Here is a 22,520-nt window from a genome sequence, read left to right as displayed (position 1 = left end):
CTTCTCTCTAGTTTTTCTCCTTCCTTCCTTGAATGTTTATTGAATATGTCTGACTATATTCCATATACTATGAAACATAACAATACAAACACGAATAGGACAGTTTCTAGTCTTGAAGATTGACTAGTATAGAAATAATAGAAAGAGGCAGAAGTTCCCTTTTATGTGTTAAAAAAAATGTTGTGGCCTTCTGAGCAGAGCTTTGTAATAGTACACTGGAAAGGGGTGTGATTTCCTGAGTGGGGAATAGGAGAACACTAGAGAGAAGAAGAGTTTGATCTGAGTTTTTATGGGAAGGTAACACAGGCACAGGGGAGCATATACTCCAAGGACAGGATAGTGAGCACATTCAAAGCATTACAAAATTTGTGGCCACTGGAGGAATGATGAATATTTATTGGTATGAGCAATTCCAGCATGGAAAGGTGAACTTAGAGTTGTGAACATAGATTGGAATTAGACTTTGAGGAACTCACAGTTTAATCTATTGAAGTACAGGATTCATACATGTTGCAAAACAGAAGACTTAGACAATCATAATTGTTTTAGCAGCACAATTCTCATAACTATCTAGAAGATGGTTTGAAGAGAAAGGGAGTTGGCTATTAGCAGACAATTAGAAGATAATTGTGGGATCCAGGAAAGAAATAAGGAAGCCTTACATTAGTGGATGTACAGAACAGAGCCTGGGTTGAAACAAAATAAATAAGAAACCATTGCATAGATTGATTAAATTTAGGTCTCCTCCTACACTATTTGACCTGGAATTATTATTATGTTAAGGTTTTAACATTCCCTATTAACCCAAACTTAATGTTTTTATTACATTTGAAAACTCAAATTATAAAATATAAAACTCAGCATAATATTCAGATATAATATATAATATTCAGATATAATTTTATATAATTTATTTATAACTACCTACATTAAGTTTAAACCTTATTCAAACGTAAGAGAATAAAATAATTTTACTGCCTTGATAATAAAGATAATATCATCCACATTCACTGATTGCTTCATAAGTATGAAAAACTGTTCTAAGATTTTTGAAATAACTATTATATCTACCTGCAAGAAAGCAAAGCTCAGAGAAGTTTTGTAAATTGATTAAGGTGCTGTTGTGAGTTATCCTTTACAATTATGTTTCAAATGCAGGTCTATCTGATCCAAGTGTATGCTCTTTAAAACTAGAAGATATGGTTTCCCTCAAAAATTTTTATTTATTGAAAATGCTTTTTATTTATTTATGAAAATGCTTTTAATAATAATAATAACTTGGCTTTTAATGATAATTTTTTTTGTATTTAGTTGATTCTATATTTTTTGTTAGCCAGCCATAACTTGGCTTCATTGACATAAAACATAACCTCTTCAGAAAGGTATTTGATAGCTCATTAATAATGACTAAAATATCTTTGTTGCATTAACTTTGGCATTGGTTTTCCTTAATATAGAGGTGAAATTATTTTGCCTAACTGCACCCGTGGTTGTTGAGCAGGAAAACTCACTTGTAAAGGCTGCATTTGGACTTGTGTTTGGACTCAAGTTTGAGTTCAGATTATGAGCCTCCACTAATCTAGCCACAAGAGAAAATTGTAAGATGGTAATATGTACCAATTGCATGTCTTTAATATTAATGTTCAGCTTAAAAAATTTATTAATAATTTCCAACAATTTTTGTATGTTTTATATAATGCTTTTGTTCTTTTCATTTAGTGAAGGAATTTTGCTGAAGTTCTTTTCTTCCCTGAATTTGTAGCATTGACAAATATTATATGTGTTGTCAAAATTCAACCACTTATTTAGTGACATTTTCGCTTTAAGCTATGCCCACTTTCAGGCTCTGAGAAAATTTTAAGGAATATTTTTGAGTCTAATAGGTCAACAGTTTATGAAAGGAACAAAAAAGTACTTTGTGCAATTTATTTAAAAGCTGTACAGGAAATGTCATGATAAAGATTAGACAATTGTTTTGTTCAGTAAAAATGCAATTTTGACTTATATCACAAGAGTTCACCAACTCAACATTTATGTTAAGTGTTATTAATTCTTTTAAAATAATTTAAAGATTATTTGATGTCATTTATTGATGGTGATAATTGGTATAAATAATTCCAACATGTATTAATTTACAAATGCTTTAATTAAAAATTTGGGTCAGTAAAGGTATGAGGGAATAGCAGAGTTGATTTTATAGAGTATCCTTTTATATTAATTAATGTTTATTTTAAGCAATTTTAGTGAGAAACTCTAGACTCCTGATTGAATTCCTCTTTTCCTTTTCTTCCCTCATAAATATTTAACACTTTGTGATTGTACCATCACTTAGCTTTACATTTCCAAAAAAAGGCCTTTATGATGTATCTGAGGGATAATGGAGATTGAGGTCATGTAGTTTCAAATAGCTACTTGCTGAAAGCAGCAACAACGTGCAGCAGGAATAGATTAATTGACCTCATGGATCATTCTTCATTCCTTTTAAACCAACATGTGAAAGTATGTAAAAAGAGCATTGTTTATGTGTAGAAGACAATGTAAAAAATATTCTGTAATCTTAAGTGATTATATTTCCATTATATATTTTATAATTTATCTTTTAATTGATTAAGCATTTATTACAGGGAGACAACAATTTTGACCATCAAATTAATTATTCCTGGTAACCTGAAGTAGCTTCTTAAATTACAATGGGTCTTTATTAAAAATCTGTTCTCTATCCTTCTATGACATATGGTTATCTAACATTCCTTTAAAATAAAGTTTCACATTTAGCACCATTGGAATCACTATTGCACAGAAGCCCATGAGAACTCATCGCACAACAGTATCAAGACAGGGTAGAATAATATAGTATCAGTGATCCTGTAAAACTGAAAAGCAGATCTGAGGGCTTATTTTCAAAAGACCAAGAAGCTGCTGTTAGGCTGCTTTAGAACATTTTGTCTTTTGTTTTCAGATTTTAGTTGCAATTTGGATGTTGTGTCTTGAAAATTTTTTCTGTTTCAGTTCCTTGGAAGGTGCAAGTTTTTAAAAGCTTTTCTAAAACTATTTTTTATGGACTATCCTTAGGTTAAAGAGAATGGAAGTTAATATGTGATCCAACTAATAGATGGCCAAGAGTAGAATAAATACTATCAAACAAACCTGTTAATACCTAAGCATAAACATTACAGGATGATGCTGTATGTTGCCAAAGAGTGAGATTCCACCAAGGGTTCTCTGAGGGGAACACCTCCACTAAGAGATGACTTACACATGCCCACAGTTCATTCCAGACTCCCAACATCTTCTTTTCTGTTGTCCAAACTGATGGGGCTAGGGAGTGAGAATGGGGAGCAGTGAAACAATGTTCAGCACAGCTGAAGATTTCTCACTAATCTGAAGAAGCAACATGAAATTTTCAGTCACATGGAGAGTATTTTCTCTGTAGATTTCATGTGTTCACCAAATTTAGGTTCTACGTGAGTTATTATTAATGGTGATAATTGTATAGGTAAAGTTCAGGTACAATATCCTTTACTATCCAAGCTGTAGCTTTCTTTGTAGGTCGATGTTCTTTGACTGTTACTACCTACCATAGTCTATGTTTCAAATTAAGATGCATATTTTTTAAACCCATTTCAGGATATTTCATACTCCAAATTTATGCATGGTACTAAGGGATTTTCCTTTTAATTTTTTTTTAAGCCAGAAGGCTCTTAACATATCAGTGAGTCATGCATCTTACACATCTTTCTCAACAAGATGTGTATTTCTTCATTGTATTTTTTTTTGCATGTAGAAAGAGTCTCAAGATCTGAAAATAAATAGTAAATTGTTTTGAGTGAACACAGACCTCATGAAGTATCAGTTTATCATTTTATAATGAGTATACAGAAAGTATTTATTAATAATTATTTACTAAACACTCATAAAGTATGTAAGTAGGCACATAGGAAATGACAAAAAGACAAAAGCCTTTATCAATATATCTTTTTTTGTAATGGCTTTATAATAATTAGGGAGACAATATATATGCATAAACATGACAGTGATTACATATATGTACATTGTGTATAAACACAATTCTACTATTCAGAATAACTAATGGTTAGAGCTGAGAAAAATTCTATAAAATAATATAATTTGTAATACAGTGTGAACATAAACATAAAAGTAGAATAAATTCTGAAACTTTGAAATTTCAAATTCATGTTTTTTTAAAATTTTAATGTTATATTTGTTGCATTAAATTTTTGCTTTGCAATTAATATTGATCATATATAGAGAAGTATTACCGCTGACAATTATAATCTTTCAGAAAATGTTTTTTAATCCTTAAAGTGCCCCTTACTGTAAATAACTATCTTAACATCTTTTCATTGAATTATAGGTTAATTAAAAATATATAAATTAAATAGTTTCAGTGACATAACTACATTAAAAATATAACAAAGATACCTTAATTATTTCTGTATAGTAGCAAATATCCATCCTTTTATGACACTAAAAAAAAGCTATGATCACAATTAAAAAACAATCAAAGAAGGTAAATTTCTGATCTGGATGGCAATATTAAAGAACCAACAGAAAGTTAATAAATAAAATTTCATATTATTTAATTATATTCTTCATATTGACTCCTTAGAGCATATTTTTCCTTGAGAAATATATCTCCATTTGAAATAAAAGGCCAAATTTTAAATTTTGTAGTAAAATATACTGTAGTTTTCAAAACATAGATATATAATACAATTCACATAATCCAAACTATATGTTACATGAATTTAAATATTGTATTAACAAAGATGACAAAATCTAGACAGAAAAATGTGCATCTCCCACAAAGGGAAAATAATTTAAAATCATGTCCTTCATTGATCTTCTCAAATACACGTTTAATTCTAATTTCTTTTGTTCTCAGTCTTGATGTTCTAAAACTCATTTTCTGTGAAAAATATTCTAAGGATATTATAGTCTTTATTGATTGCAAACATTGCAGAAAATATAAGAGTTAGAATTTTAAGCTTGATATTTGAAATGTGATTGAAGTTCCAGAACTTTATAATGAGTTTCTGCAGGTTGGTCTTGAATTCTATTTTCTTGAAAATATTAATTATACTACTATTGATTAGGCTTCTCTCCTGAATCTTTTCTTCTTTATCTTAGTATTTATACATCCTAGAAAAACTTTTTCCTATCTAATAAAATATTTGTGTAAATACTTATGAAAACTTGTCTTAGTATTATAAAAGTATATCTGATGCTTCTGGTAATGAATAAAAAAAATTTAGAAACAGATTTCATAATCAAAATTTAAAAAAAAACACAAAAAGAGAATAAAGTATAGACATTTATTTGTGAGTTCAGGCCTTCATTTTTATCATGTGTGCTGTATTTAACAATACAGAAGTCATAACCAGGTAGCAGGCAAGAGTTAAAATACAAAATTCATTCATATTTATAACATTGCATGATTTTTAACAAAAATTTTGATAAAATATGCTTTACTGCAAAAAAATAGTTTAACACTACATCTTTTCAATTGTCTTATAATTTAGAGGGAGAACGTTTGGTAATACTATAACAGGAGAAAAGGCAATAGAGGGAGATCAGTTTGAAGAAGTCATGATATTTATGGGTCAGTCTTCACAACCCAGGTGTAGGTTAGGTGAGCTTCCTTAAAACATATCATAGACTATATATATTTTTTAAGCCATAAAATTGACAACAATACTATATGGGTGTATTGGCGATATCATTTTTAATTTTTTTTGTTGTTGTTCTTGTAGATGGACAGAATGCCTTTAATTTATTTGTTTATTTTTATGTGATATAAAGGATTGAACCCAGTGCCTTGCACATGCTAACCAAGCACTCTGCCACTGAGCTACAGCCCCAGCCCTGTTGATATTATTTTTATAACTTATTAGTGTCTTATAATCTATCCTTGATTTATTTGTTTTTGTGGTAATTTTTAAAAAGCTACTTAAAACAATAAATGCAATATATGCTTAAGAGTATAAATGGAAGATAGATTAAAATCAAAACAACACAGGAAAATGAGATTACACAAAACAGTTGTTTGTAAAATCTAAACTTAAAATTGTATATTTTATTAGAAAAAAGTGAAACTAAAGAAATTTTTGAAATTAAAATTGTATTATCAAACAAGAAACATTAGATTCTAATGAAATTCTCCTGAAGTTAAAAGATTATGAGAAAAAGTATTTTTAGTTAAGTTTTTATTTTTAATTTTTTTCCAATTTTATAATACCTCCTGATTTTCTGCTATAAAAAAGTAAATTAGCATACTTTTGCTCTACTTCCATCTCCTTGTTGTTCTGCCAAATTTTTAACTCATATTTTTAATTTTACATATTGTGTATTTATAATTATGGCATACATTAGTGCTGTTCATAAATATTTCTCATGCTCCGCTTTTTAAACATATGGTAGAATTTTACTTTATATCCTATTCTCAATCTTTTCATGTTACCATGATAAAATATCACAAACTGGGTGGCTTAAATAACAGAAACCTAATTTTACACTTTGGAGACTAGCAGTTCAAAAATCAGAGTAACAGCATAATGAGAGCTCTCTTCCTGGCTTCCAGACAGCTGACTTCTTGCTGTGTCCTCACATGGGCTTCCTTTGATGATTTTGCATAGGATTAGGTGAGGAGAGGTGGGGAAAAAAAAGAGACAGTGAGCAAGAGAATCATCTCCTTATAAAGTTAACTATCAGAATCTTAATTACCTTCTAAATGCCCTGTCTCCTAATACAGATACAGTTACATTGATGTATAGAGCTTCAAAATATGAATTTACAAAGGACAATCCCTGATAGAATTCAAGGTAGCTTTGTGAATTCCTTGGGGAGAAAAAAGAATGTAGGAGATAATTTTAAACCCCTGTCTGACTTGCCAGGTTCCATTCTTGGTGCTGCAATGAGGGTAGAAGTTCTGTAGAGAGGAGGCCTATCCGCAATCTGGTGATCTAAGGGTCTACCATAGACAGAGCTCATGCTGGAAAACAAGCAAGGAATAAATAAGGTTTGTTGTACTAAAGCCACTGAGATATTGTAGCATGCATTGCTATAGTGTAACTTAGCTTATCTGGATGCAAGTACTAAACTGTATGATTTGATCTTCATCAGTAGTTCCACAGTCTTAGTCTTGCAATCACATGCTAGCTATTTATTTATTTATTTATTTGCAGCACCACTTTACTTTCATCTAGTATTATGTAATTCACTATTGAATAATTTTGTTTTAAAAACTTAATGTTCACCGTTGTGTTATTTCTTTCCTAGGCAGTTCTATTCGTTTTTTTTAAAGGTAGAAAATACAACAATATGGTTCATTATCTTATGGACATATCTCCATTCTCCTTTTATCATTGAATTCTCTTTAGAGAAGTCTGAAAAAAGTCCGATATTTCCCTCTTACATCTCACCTGATTTTCTGTTGGAAAGAACATGGATGTTTAATTTATTTTCATTGAGAAGTATTATACACATATGGATAAGTAAACAAAACATGAATGATGACATAATGAATATTAAAAAGCCACCTTCCAGGTAGAAAAATAGAATACTTCCAGAATCATAGCTTGCACTTCAAGAAGACTTTCAACATCTTCTCTTTCTGCTCCCCCTAGACTTGTAAAAATACTCTAACATCTTGGTTATTACTTCCATGCTTTGTTTATATTTTATCATCACTGTGTGAGTGTATGTATGTATGTATGCATGTATGTGTTTAGTGATATTATGCATATATAATTAGCTATATGTATATTTATATGCACTGATCTAGTTTAATATTTAAAATTAGAAAACAAAATTGGGTAGCAATATATCAAGAAAGAGATAAAGAAAAAAATCCTAAATATTAGAAAATATATGTTGGGGAAAAAAACTTTTTTTTTCCTTCTTCTTGGTACTGGAGATTGAGCCCAGGGGTACTTTACCATTGAACTGCATTCCTAGATGTTTTTATTTTTTATTTTGAGAAGGGTCTTGCTAAATTGCTTAGGACTTTGCTAACTTGCTGAAACTGGCCTCAAACTTGAGATCCTTGCACCTGGCTAAAAACTGGTTACTTTTAATGAAAATCAGGATAAGGGTAAAATTTAGATAGAACGTTTAAAATTGCTTTACAGTTTCATGTCAGCGATACTGGAGCATAATGATACTACTCAAGCCTGTTACTGTTTTAAAAGAATTTCATTCTACATTTTTGGTAAATTATAGTTATCCATGCATTTGGATACCATGGGATAGATAGAAAGAAGAATATTGGTGTCTATAGTACATGAGGAGAGCTAGATTCTTTCATGGCAAATATGGATTCTTTCAACTTCTATAATATATTCTGAAAAAAAATTATTTTGTGATGATTTAAATTGCTCAGGGAAACACTACTGTTAGAAAAAAAATAATGGGTTTTTATTAGAAATAAAATTTTAAACTATTCCTTATTTTACAAATAAGGCATTTTTAGCATATAGTTTACCTAACAGTTTATTTGGGGGTGTGCAGAGAAGAGAAAAATAGAGAGCTACTTAATAGGTTTTCTCTGAAGAATCAGTACCATATGTTCATAAACAATTAATCTGAAAAAGGTTTTTCTATTTTCCCTCTTTGTGGCTTATTTATAGATTGTTTGGAAGCTTAAAACAGTTTATGATACAAAGAGAAAAGGTTTTAGAATGTACTAATAAAAGTTTTTGGGCATATTGGCTTTTCTTCACTTGACAAAACACAAGATTAATAGCAGACATATTTAAATCCTTTGGCTATATTTGGGAAATAAAATTGCAAACCCAGAAATGGTGACAAAGGCTTTTAAGAGATTTCTAATACTTTCTCTGTAATTAAATTTTGATTATAGATTCATATGTGACATAGATTTTTTTATGCATCAACATTAAGATGTTAACAAAGCGTGTACATTATTAATGGTTTAATTCTTCAGGAAAAGAGTAGATTTATTTTAAAAGAATCTTTCAAAAATTCACAAAGTTTTTTTTCCATTACTTTACTTAGTGCCATAAAGATTTTCTTTTCTCTCTGACCTTTACAAGAACACAAATTTAAAGCTTTAAATACCGAATGTCAGAATACTTTCCTGGAGGCAGAAGGAGCGCACTTATAGCAGAGCTATTACACAGCTCACATACCTATAGTTTCTGCTCTAGGAAATAAAAGGTTAAACACACTTTTCATAACACAAAAGCCAAACGGTGACAAATGGAAGGGCATGTTTTTTAACCTCTTTTTATTATCTGTAATGTTGAAGAAATACTAGAGTGAATAAGACATTTTAAATGGGAAATTAAATTCAAAAGATTGTGTCTGACTAACATGCATGACATCTTATGTCCTAGTAGCAAAGAAAAAAATTTGGAAGTCATTGTAACAGTTAAGACTATCACAAAAGAATTTTAATTACAGGGCAATATTTTGATGTAAAGGATAAATGGGAAATTTCAGCCATTCATATTCAAAATCGACCTAGCAAAATCTTGCTAGGGATATGTGATTTACACTTACTGTATATATTAATGCATTTAAGTATTTTAAATTCTGCCTTCCACTTTGTAGTCCACAGTAGTTGATTATTTCTTATTAACAATGACAACTTTCAATTTTAAATATTACAGGAAGCTTTTCCCCCCTTTCATCTTTATTGAAAGAAGTATCTTTTACAGACAGAGAAGTGTTGACTTTGTTTTACTATTTCTTATATTTGGAGCCTTTACGTGTTAAAGAATCAACTTGGAAAGCAAGTTTCTACACTGATAATGAAGATATATAGAATAAAATGTTGATAAATAAGATAATTAAACTGGATTTGAATGTTGAAGGATCCTATGGGCTATCTGAGGATATGAAGGACCAAAATCAGCTTGTCAAAATCAGAGATATCTAAACAAAGAGTATGATGCAAAAATATTTTATGAAAGGCTAAAAATCATGCAACATTAAAAAGGTTCCATTTTTCTAGGTCAGAGAAATTCAGATGCACATGTTATTTAACTTTCTGATATTGAAGTTACATTGCACATTATCATGCTACCTTGCCCAACAGAAATGTAGAAATCTAAATGTTAAGTGTAAAATACCACTAGATTTTAAAACTCAGTAGAGTTGAAAAAAAAATGTGATATACTTAATCAACAATTTTTATCTTCACTAAACAGTAACATAATATTTTGAATATTAAACTTACTTTCATCTGCTTCTTTTTACCTTTACAAATATGCCTCTAGAAAATATCAGATTACATATGGGGCTCAGAAAATTATTGTCAATTGATAAGACTGTACAAACATGAAGAATGATTTTTATTTTACCTAAAAATTTCTGATTACTAAATTGATCAGGAAGATTGACCAGCACCATCTAGCAATGTTTATAACTTTCTCTTGCTATAAATCATAACCTTCTTTCCTTCAAGAGGGACGCGGTTAAGTTAATTTGAGTTCTTCATTTCAACACTTTAACATTTAGATGAAAAATTGTATGTATTTTTTGGATGTTTGAATTATGGCTATTTGAATTATTAATTATTTTAGGAACTAAGTTATGAAGAATTGAGAAATGTCTAGACTTAAAGAAATTAAAACTTAAATGTAGCTGTAGCTTTCTCTCCAAATAAATATTTTCATGTAAAAAAAGAAAATACATTGAAACTCTCAAATCTCAGCCTGAAAATCTGTACATAAGATTTTATAAGCCAAACCATTTGGTTACTGTTTACCATTTTTTGAAAATATTCTATAATCACAATCTGTATTTTACCTGAGCGCCCCATAAATGCTACTGGATAATATTAAATATATTTCATGTTATATATTTAGAACATATAAGATAATATATTTAAAAGGATCTTAAAACTTCTTTGGACTTTAGTTGAACTAGGGAGGAAAAGACAATGTGAAAAAAAATAGCAAAACCTCTTTCAGCACTGTTAGTCTTTGGTTTTGAATTGGATTTATAAAAATTAGGTGTAATCTTATAAATATACTAATGTGTTTTCATATTTTGGTTTTGTGTCTACAAATTATTTTGAAATACAAGAAAATATGAAGTCATTAATGTTTTCCTTGATTTGACTTTTTCCTCCACAGAGTAGTTTCCAGGTTTTTCAGTAGTATAAGCATATAAATTTTCTCCTTATACTTTAATGATTATGAAAGTCTGTTTCTTCAGTATGAAATAGTCTTAATGTCATTAATTTTACTTGGCAACACACAACTAACATTTCATCCATAAAATATTGAATAAACCTAAAATTTTAATATCTCCTGTATATGTCTTCAAATTATCCAGTGATTTAAGAATTAAATGACAATATCTATATTACTATAAATTAGTCACAGAAATATATATGTATACTTTAGATGCATTTCAAGTCAATTGACTCAAAGACTTCTATTTTTGTGAGTATAATGCCTAGGTGCTTAGTATATGTGAGTACAGCATATTCATCTTTGTTAGTTAAAATGTAATTGTTGCATTATTTATAAGGTAAATGTACAAGGAAAGACAATTAAAATAAAAACATAAAACAAAATCACTTCTATTTTTGATCAAAATAGGAAATATTTCATCATTTTGGTTTTAGATATCCATCAAAAAAATCTCCTGTAGGGAAAAGCCTGATACAAATCCCTTCCTCTTGCTTTTTCTAACATGTACAATGAGCCATTGATCATCTAATCTTCACTGTTCAATTGATATAATATGCTAATTAGGATTTAAGACCATAGCTTTTGCATCATTTTTATGATGTCATAATGAAAAGAAGCCTATGTGTTTTTCTTTTTATTGAAGATATTGCACTCAATTATGTAAATCTTGTATTTCTTGAAGCATGCACAAATATAAATAACTCTAATAGTGTCTTTTCAGAGCAAACAAATGTTCTCTGCCATAAACTGGATCACATGGTTTGAAATCATTGAAAGAATGATTTCTGAACTTTATAGCTTATATAGTAGTAAAGAACATAGTTGAGAAGATAATTCAACCTTTATTATAAATACTGCACTTTACAAAATGTCCTGGAAATTTTCATTTGGATTTCAACAACTCCCATCATACTTCGTATAGAAGACTCTTTTTTTAACCAAAAATAAAAAGAAAACATAAGTAGATTAATCTCACTGCAAGATTAAGCAATCTTAATTTGATCATATGCATTTGATTTGTGTATATTTTGCTGTACATTTATAGGATAATAAGAATGGGAAAGTTAGAAATATAAATTGCACTTTTATATGTATTCTTAAAATTTATGTATCTAATCCATATGAAAATGAAATTGAATAATGACAGTTCATGGTTATAGAAGAAACATAAATTTTCCAAATATTTTTTAATTACTGAGAGGATATTTCAAATGTGATCAATATTTTTCAGTTAATTCCATGTGATCTCTTAAGATTTATTTTAAATGATGTTGCTTCATTTTTTTCTTACCATTTAGAATGCAGTGGAATATGAGAGATTAACATGAATTAGTACCATTTCAAATGTACCTCCCCCCTTTTGGTGACCTCTGAAATTTATAATTTTACATGCTGTTTTAGTCAGCTTTTCATTAGTATGACTAAAATAGCTGATAAAAACAACTTTGAGGAGGAAAAGTCTATTTTGGCCCACAGCCTTAGATGTTTTTAGTGCATGCTCTGGGTCCAAGGTGAGACTGAACATTTGTCAAAATGGTGTGGTGGAGGAGAGCTTTTATACTCTTGATGTCGGGAAGCAGAAAGGAAAGAGCCTAGGTGACAAGGTATAATTCCCAAGGGCAAACCCTCGTGACCCACTTCTATAGCCACATCCCATCGGCACAGAGGAACTGCAATCTTTTCAAATTAGTAATCTATCAAATGGATTAATTCACCAATTACCTTATAATTCTCATAAGCTAATCATTTCAACTCCAAATATTCCTGCATTCATACAGACGTGTAAGAGGATACCTTCTAGTCAAATGCTAAGACATGACATGATTTTCTTAAATACATCAGATGTATGATCAATTTTCAAAACAACCACAAAGTATGATAGTTATTTCCTAAGAAAAACAGAATCTAGCCTCTTCCCTTTAGGAAAGCTCTAGTAGATTTTGGCTTTCTCTTCATTTTGTTTAGGTGCCATTTATCTATTATTATAAACTTAAAGTTTAAGAGATGTCACAGAAACTCTTTAATTTCTTCACACTTCCATTTGTATTTAAAACCTACATAGTTAAGGATTAACCAGTTAAAAATACTGCAAAGGACAATGAAATATTTTCTCAAAAATACATTTTAAATAGCTTTATTTGCCCTTTTGAATTCTCTAAAACTCCATCATGTATAGAAGTGTTAGAGATATTGTAGTAGAGCCTCAAAATTAGAATACTATACAGATATTAGAATGAAATAATGTTAATAAATCTCAAGTGGAAGATAGCATTAACATTCTCAAAATTTTGTATTTCCTGCTATTCAACCTCTTTGCTATTGTGGTTCCATCTAATAATAAGATGTATCCTTCCCTAAGCTATTGATATTGAGCTCAGAATATGATATATTTTGTTCAATTAAATGCTAATGGACAGGAAATGAGTATGTTTTGGTATGGACACAGGCAAATGGGCTTGCCCTCTTACATTTTGTGAGTTCATGTAAATTTGAAAAAAAAATTACATAGGTAAAATACCATTAATAAATTTCCATATCAGATGTAACTAAACAAACTATCTGTGGTTTAAGACTAAGCACATGCATAATCAAATGCACTGAGAAAATTCAAAGATTCTTTGAACTTTTGTAGTAAAAAAAAAAATAATATGGTTGAGGAATGGAGAAGAGGGAGCACAAAATCATACAATTTATAAATCTGGAAATTTGATTATTATTCTCTTTTGAAAATAAAATTGTATACAACTTCTGTAAGAGAGTCTTTACAAAACCAAACAGAATTACATTGTTTTATTCATCTTTTAATTCCCACACACTAAACATAGTATTTAGAAACTACTAGGCACTTAAAAATATGTATTGCATTGAAATACAAAGAACAGCATCTTATTTGGGGGTGTAGTCACAGTTCAAACAGATATATAGGACACCCCTTGCATATACTGCTCACTATGGCTTCATGAAAAATTAGAAAATACAGAATAAACTTATAATTTTTTCTTCTTTCTTCTTTTTTATGTTTTATTGTTTATAAAAACTATAGCTTAGTTATAATTAAAATGGTTATTATGAAAGATAGCAGTAAAATAATATCATAAATTTACTTCTGCAATAGAAATCTGAAATGTATTAATAAAGCACTTAATAATAACTCTCTGTAACAGTTGATAAGAAACTATTGGCAAGAGTGCAAGAGGTAGAGCCAAGAAAAAGACAGGCTAGAAACAGTGTGCCCTGTGGGTGCTCATTAAAACTTATGGCTTGATTGATTGACTCACCTGAAAAATGTCTCAGAGAATTTTGATCAAAGTATTGAGTTCTTAGTAGGCATTCATGACACTGGACTTAAAAGGTTCATATGTTAATAGAGAAACTGAATCCTATTGATAATTTTATTCAGTGAATTCTAGTTTTCTGGGGAGCAGGATGGCAAATATATTTGAAATTATCACATTTTCAGAGATGAGCCCTTTAGAAAAGGCATGTCTGGTTCGTGACCACAATCATAGGCCTCCAATACTATGACAGTAGTTCCTACCTAGACTTTGGTCCCAAACTTCTTTTAAGAAAGCAGTGATTTATCTTTGGTTTTCACATTGAGTGTTGACTAAATTTTATAGTTTATAAAAGCTATCCCTTTATGGTCAAATTTGGAAACTTATATTCTGTTTTAAAATAAAAAGACCCTTTCAATTTTAAAATGTGTTATCCACATGAGATTAATTTTTAATATCTTTTAGGCTACGATTATATTTTTACTTTTCTCAATGCTTTTTTTTTCCCTTTCGGCTATTAGAATTCCCAAGTGTTTGTTTATACTATTTCTTTTCTTTTCTTTTTTATGGTAGAATTCCACATTCTTTATTGTATTGTTTTTGCTTTGATTTTGTTAACTTAAAATTTACTTAATATGACCTATTTTCTTTTGATTTTTTATTCCTCTTCTAAGTTAAATTAAATACTTATATTAATAATTTCCATTATTTATGTTATAGGTATTCAAACCAACTATAAAATATTACTTGGATATACTTTTATTATTTTAGCATTTAGTTTTTTACTTTTTTCCCTACTAATTCCTTTATTTAAAAAAAAAATTAGAGTTCTTTTCCCACTTTAACATGGAAATTATAATTTCCATTGTTTTAATTTCCAGGTTTTATTTATTTATTTATTTATTTATTTATTTTCCTGTTTATTTTTAAAAGTTTTATTGTAAAAATATGGCTTAGTTATAATTAATCATTGTAAAACAAATAAGTATAATTATGTAGATATTTACATCTATTAAATATATATAATTTTGTCTATATAGATAGAGATTTATAAAATCATTCCTTTGGTTGAAACCTATAAGGGAAACTTTCAAAGATAGTATATTTTCACTAGAAATAAAAGAATGCTTATGGAAAATGCTTTCTCATACTTTCCCAAGAATATTCTTTGACAAAGAATATTAGAAGGAATGACTAGTATGGGTATAGTCTTGGGGATAAAACAAATTAAAAAAAAACACTTTTTACTTAGATCCACAATATTTTTTGCCCACTGTCTATGCTCATCTATAGAAACTACTATCCTTTTAAAAATGAGAATCCAAGAACAACATTATTTTGAATGGAAAAAAACTAAAAGCATTTTTTCTAAAAACAGGAACAAGACAAGGTTTCCCACTTTCACTGCTCCTATTCAACATAGTTCTTGAAATTCTAGCCAGAGTAATTAGGCAAGAGTAGGAAATTAAAGGAATACAAATAAGAAAAGAAGAGATCAAATTTTCTCAGTTTACCAAGGATAGGATCCTATATTTGGATATATCCTATATCCAAAAAACAAAAAAGAAAAAACGAAACTTCCTCAGACAACTTCTAGAGCTCATAAATGAATTCAGCAAAGTAGACGGATACAAAATCAACATTCATAAATCAATTATTGCATACATATATACCAATAATGAATCTGCTGAAAAAGAAATTAGGAAAACTATCCCATTCACAATAGCATCAAAAAAAATATATATATGGGAATCAATCTAACAAGAAGTGAAAGACCTCTACAATGAAAATCATGAAATACTAAACAAAGAAATTGAAGAAGATTTTAGGAGATGGAAAGACCTCCCAAGTCCTTGGATAGGCAGAGTTGATATTGTCAAAATGGCCATACTACCAAAAGTGCTATAAGGATTCAATAAATTCCCATCTAAATTCCAATGATGTTCTTCACAGAAATAAAAAAAAAAATTAATCATGAAGTTCTTTTGGAAAAATAAAAGACCCAGAATAGCCAAAGCAATCATTGGTGAGAAAAGCAAACAGGAGGCATCCCAACACCAGACCTCAAATTATAGTACAGAGCAATAAGTAACAAAAACAGCATAGTACTGACACCAGAACAGGCATGAAGACCAATAAAATAGAAGACATGGAGACCAACAAATACAGTTATCTCATTTTAGACAAAAGTAATAAAAACATACATTGGAGAAAAACTATTCTCTCCAACAAATAGTGCCTGGAAAACTAGAAATCCATATTTTTAGTTGAATGAAATTTAACCCCTATCTCTCACCCTGCACAAAACTCAAAATGGATCAGAGATCTAGGACTTAGAAACCCGGTACCCACCAGAGTAGGTAGGTAGGCCCAACATTCCAACATGTCAGCTCAAGAATTAATTTCATCAAAAAGACTCTTAAAGTAAAAAAAAAAATAACATAAAAAGATTAAAAAATGGGATGATATCAAATTAAAAAAGCTGCTTCACAGTAATAAAACTATGAAGAGCATTAATAGAGAACCTTGCTGGTGGGACTAAAAATTAGTACAACCACTCTGGAAAGCAGTATGGAGAATTTTCAAAAAGCTCAGAAGGAAACCACCATTTGACCCAAATATCCCATTTTTCAGTGATATCCAAAGGAATTAAAATCAGCATACTACAGTGATGCAGCCACATCAATATTTATAGCAATGTCTAAGCTTTAGAGACAAACTAGTTGTTCTTCAGCAGATAAATGGATAAAGAAAATTTGTTATATATATGTAAAATCTAGCATTACTCAGCTATTTAAAAAATGATTTTATGTTATTTGTTGGTAAATGGATAGAACTGGAGACTATCATGCTAAGTGAATTAAGCCATCCCCCCAAAATCAAAGGTTGAATCTTTGATATTCACAAGCTAATCCAAAATAAGTAGGGAGGATAAAAAGGAAAAAAAAATGAATATAGTTGAGATCAGAGGAGTAGACAAAGGGGAATAAAAGTAAGGGAGGAAAAAGAGAATAGGGAAAGTCTCTAGAATAAATCTGACCTAACTTTCCTATGTACATATATGAACGTACCACAATAAATCACACCGTTATGTACATTCATAAGACAGTAATTTAAAAAAGAAAAACAATAGCAGAAAGATCAGTAGAGTAGAGAGAAAGAAACAGGTGGAGGGAGGAAGGGAGAGAAAGGAAAGTACTGGGGACTGAATTAGAACACATGTATTCCATGTTTTTATAATTATGTCATAGTATATTCTATTGTCACATATAACTAAAATAAACCAATATAAATAAATAAATAGAAATGATAAGGGAAGAAAGGAACAGAATAGATAGACACTTAAATGGTAATTCCTCCTAAATACAGCCAAATATATCAACATGCTTACCCTGATTTGAATATTACACAATGTATACATGCATAGATATGTGATGTCCTACTCCAGAAATATGTATGATTATCGTGTATTTTAAAAAAGACAAGATTAAACAAATTTTTTTTTAAATTGAAACAACCTGAAGAAAGGATAAGAGGAAAGAAAGAAGGGGATTAGAGAGCTGCTCTGTGGTAGATTCACAGCAGTGGAATTGGTACCCCTAGTCCTGAGAATTTTGTGGTTTTTAGCTTCTCCCTTAGCTCTCCTCTTGCTCCCCTCTCCTCTTTCCCAGGTTATTTATTTCAGAACCACATGGTATTATTATTACCATTCTCATTTTCATTACTACAACCAGTTAAAGAGACTATATCGTTTTATCAGGATTATAATTCTCTGACCTCTCATTAGAGCACTATTGCAATTTTTTTTAGTAAGAACAGTGTTGGCAATTATCACAATTAACACTCTCTGTATCAATTTTAAAAACATAGTCATAATATATATTATAATTTATCTGTAAAACCTATCAGTGAATATTTTATCATTTTCTTGAAAGTTAGAAATGTTATCATCTTAGAAAACAGTACAAAAGGATCATGGCTAGATAGAAAAATATTTTGCTGATTGCAAAACTTCCTTCAGCTCTAAAGGAGGAGAAAGTTAACTGCTTTTCCTGAAGGTTTTTTTTTTTTATTTTAAAGAAATTATACATCTTTATTTTTGTGGGATGTTTCATATTGAGTCCTAACTATAGACAGGAAAATGTATGAATGTTTTCTAGACCTCGAAGTCTATGAGATTTTTTAATTACATTTAACATTTTTTTTCTAAAAGTATTGCTTTTTCAGAGGTGAGTCTTCCAGGTTGATAAAATAGAACCAAATTCATCAAGTTGTTCTCAGGATTAAATGAGATTCCCTTTATTAAATACCTAGCACAGTGCATGTCACATAGGGTACACTTAGGAAATGTTTACTGTCATTACTCCTGCTTTTAAAAAAATAAACTGAAATATAATTCTGAATATAATTTTAAATTATACTTACAAGCACTTGATTATTTTATTTTTCCCCTGAGATAATTGTGGTATAACAAAATTAGAGATATTCAGCAAAGAAATTTGATCAAGTGAGGTGAGGATGAAATTGGTAGCTGAAGTCTGTTTCTTTAGGGTCTGTCCTTCTCTATGCTTCCTCATGGGAATTTCTAATTTTAGTCTCTATGCTGACAACCCCAGAGGATCATTTTCTAATCTAGACCTGTGAAAAATTCAGTTACAGTGGAAACATGAAAGAGTGAGAAAATAGAATTTTTTTTTTGCTATAAAAGTCATAAAATTTTAAATCTGGGAAAAATATTTCTATAGACTCACTACAGACTTATTTTGCAGATACATAAAGTAAGGCACACAGTAGTTAGATAATTCATCAAAGGTCACATAGTAAGTTCTGAAAATTCTGAATAACAAGTTCAGATCTCTGCTTTCCCCTCCAAAATTATATCCAATGTAATGCACTAAAGACATAAAAAGTATTAACAGATTATTAACAGGTAAAACATGGATTCTTTTATCTCATAGTTGCTCTGTACCAGGGTAATAAAAGAAAACTTCAGCAAATCCATGCATATTCATGGTCAGATACCTTATGCAAATATAAAAATATACATATTGGAAATACATCCAAACATTAAACATGAACATTGGACTTAAGCACACATGCACTAAATGTTGAGAACTATTAGGATTAACATGAAAAAATCTGTGATGTTAAATAATGGTAAATGTTTTGTTAAACAATGTCCGAAAACAGTTTTACCAAAAGGATGTTTATCTCTTGGTAGGATAAAATTTGTTTCCCTTCAATTTAAAACATATATCCACTTTCCTGGATTTTGGACATTTGATAGAATTCATATTTAGAAAGAATACATCATTATCTCAATTCTATCCCAGGATAGAATTGATAGTTAGCCATACTACCCATTGTCCATATACAATAAAGCATGTATGCCTCAAGTTTTATTTTCACTACTACCCAAAATGTTCACCAAGTGCCGCAGCCCGGCTGGCTGGGCAAAATAACCGGGGGGTGACGAACAACTTGTGTATGTTGATGCAGCAGGAATGGGAGCCCTTTATTGTAGGATCTGAGCGATATTTATACATTTTACACAGCTTATCTAATTAGCATAAAATAGATACAGCAGTCAACCAATAAGGAATCTCCACACTTAATGGCTTGCTTTTGTTACTTCACAAACCACTCCCTCTGGCATTTGGCCAGGTGCCATCCAGACTTGTTTATAGACTCCAACATTTCTCTGGCAAAATAACAGGTGCCAATCTGACTTGTTTATAGACCTTAACAACCAAGAGAAGTATTAACTGAATAATTCAGGGAAGAAACACCAAAAATCAAAAAATGTTATTGGCATAATTTAAGTTTTATGCAAATACATAAGATGCTAATACATACATCCATTATTCTTTTAAATTAAATTGTTTTTAATGTGGCAGGATTTTCATTTATATATGAAAATATACATGTATTTTTATATAACTAAATATATCCTTTATGGAAAATGATCCCTATGTGGTAAGTAGACTGTCCAATTATTACTTTCAGATCTTGTTTAGCCAATGAATTGGCTCCAACAACATAATTTTGTGTATTTTTGTCTTGAATGTAATTGAGATAACATAAATAATCATTTTAATAAGTGTATTCTTTTTTATACAGTGAAAATTGTATAAAAACAATGTGCTCTTAAATAATGTTTTACTAAAATTATCTAACAATTCTAATCACTCTTGTCAAATAATGAAAATTGGAAACTATACAATATTATGCCTTTTTTTCTGTTCTTTTAACACAAACACCATAGGCTGGGTGACTTCATAAAAAAATTAGGTTTTTTGGTTCACAGTTCTGGAGATGACACTGGCTTGCGCTTGACTATTTGGTGAGTGGCATCCCAATGGCAGGAGTACACGTGCATGCATGAGAAAGAGAGAGATATTTAACATCACCAGACAAGAAGTCAAAGAACAATTGTGGTCAGTCTCAGTCTTTATAACCGCTCCCTTTTACAAGAACTAACTCAGGGTCCCATGAGAACTACATCAATCCCTTCTTAGGACACTGTCTCCAATAACTCATCCGCCTTTCTTTGTGCGCCTTCTCTTAAGGTTTCATATGTTGGACCAAATATCCCACACATGAACCCTATGGAGAAAACTGTATCCAAACCATAGATGATATAAAGTAAGATTTCTCAAAATACAATATAATTTCTGGGTTGTGCAGAGTATACCCATTTAATGGCTTACAGAAGAAAAGTTAAAGAAATTTTTAAAAAGACATAAGTTTGCCTATAGATAAAGTCATGTTGCTGGAGACAACTCATTAGCTAAAAGAGATCTGACAATAACAAGTGGACAGTCCATTTATCACCTAGGGATTAGTTTCCATAAATGATATGCTTAGTATATATTTGCTTGTTTACACTTTGTTTTATATTTTGCTTAAAAACAGTTAAAGAAAATAAGATGTATCTGATAAAATAGAGGAAAGGCTGTGCCCAATAAAAAAAACCATAATAAAGGAGGTTTGTCCTTTACCATACTCAGTCCTCTTCAGTGAAATTATTTTATTTTAAAAAAAAGTTCTAAATTTTTAGTAAGTAGAGAAAATGATGCTTCATTTAATTCTTTAACTTTGATACATAATGACTGTCATGAGATGGCATTAGCTATTGGTGCTTGGCCTTTAATTAAGCACCACTTTATAAATAGCCAGAGTGGTCTCCATACATGTCTAGCTATCTATGAGTGAAAAATAAATGAACCTTATCTTTAAAAGCTCTTCAGGCAAGTTGTAAATATGAATCATCTACCTACCTATTTTAGTCAACATTTTGCTGCTGTGACCAAAAGACCAGATGAGAACAATTTTAGAGGAGGCAAAGTTTATTTGGCACTCAAGGTTTCAGAGGTCTCAATTCATAGATGGCTAACTCCATTGCTCTGGGCTGGAGGTGAGGCAGACATATTGGCAGAAGGGTATGGAGGAGAAAAGTAGCTCAAGACATGACTATTGGGAAGCAGAGAGAGCTTCAATCACAGGAACAAAATATAAACTCCAAATGTACGCCTCAGTGACCCATTTCCTCCAGCCACAGCCTACCAGCCTACAGTTACCACCACCTAATCCACAGTGTATTAGTACACTGATAAATTTACAACTCTAATAATCTTATTTCACCTCTGGATGTCTGTTCTGTGTTGTCTCACACATGAGCTTTTGGGGGACACCATATAGCACCACCTTAAAGTGAACATGCAACATGCATTCTTTCACAAAAGTTTAAATGTTGTGCTTTAAACTTTTAAAATGATAGGTTCTATATTGAATGCTAAATTGTATGGTTATAAAATTTTAAAATAATTATTCTTTCATTAATCTGTACATCCATTCAATTTAGTTTAATACTTCCTAAAACCATTTAGAAAATCCACTCAAACAGTATTGTTTCCTTGAATATTTTCCCAAATGGTGCTATAATTATGTAATAATAGAGTCCAATCAGTGAATAATATTTATCTAAATTTTCTGCTTTTCTTTTATTATAAATGTTAAACTCTTTGTATTTTGCTTCATGATGTTTAGAATCCAAAAT

Source organism: Callospermophilus lateralis, chromosome 9 (genome assembly GCF_048772815.1).
Source record: "Callospermophilus lateralis isolate mCalLat2 chromosome 9, mCalLat2.hap1, whole genome shotgun sequence".
NCBI lineage: Eukaryota > Metazoa > Chordata > Mammalia > Rodentia > Sciuridae > Callospermophilus > Callospermophilus lateralis.
This window is presented reverse-complemented; position numbering follows the sequence as displayed.